Genomic DNA, 277 nt, shown 5'->3' on the forward strand with positions numbered 1-277 from the left:
TGCTTCCCCAGAGCTCCCAAACTTCCCAAAATTCCTTCAGGATTGGGAAGGGGGAAGGAAAAGCAGCAGCGAGGGTGGGAAAAACTCCCAGGGAAAAACCGGGCCAGGGAGTCGAGAGGAGCCGCCCGAACCGCGAGCTCCGTTTCAAACCCTCGCGGAATTCGCTTCCCCATTCCCAGACCGGAGGGGCGGCCCCGCCCGGAGCCCCCAATTCCAGCCGGGACCCGGCCCCTCCCCGCCGGGATTCGCTGCCCGGATCCCCAATTACCCGCTCAAC

The sequence above is a fragment of the Corvus brachyrhynchos genome, unplaced genomic scaffold (genome assembly GCF_000691975.1).
Source record: "Corvus brachyrhynchos isolate BGI_N302 unplaced genomic scaffold, ASM69197v1 scaffold158, whole genome shotgun sequence".
NCBI classification, from domain to species: Eukaryota; Metazoa; Chordata; class Aves; order Passeriformes; family Corvidae; genus Corvus; species Corvus brachyrhynchos.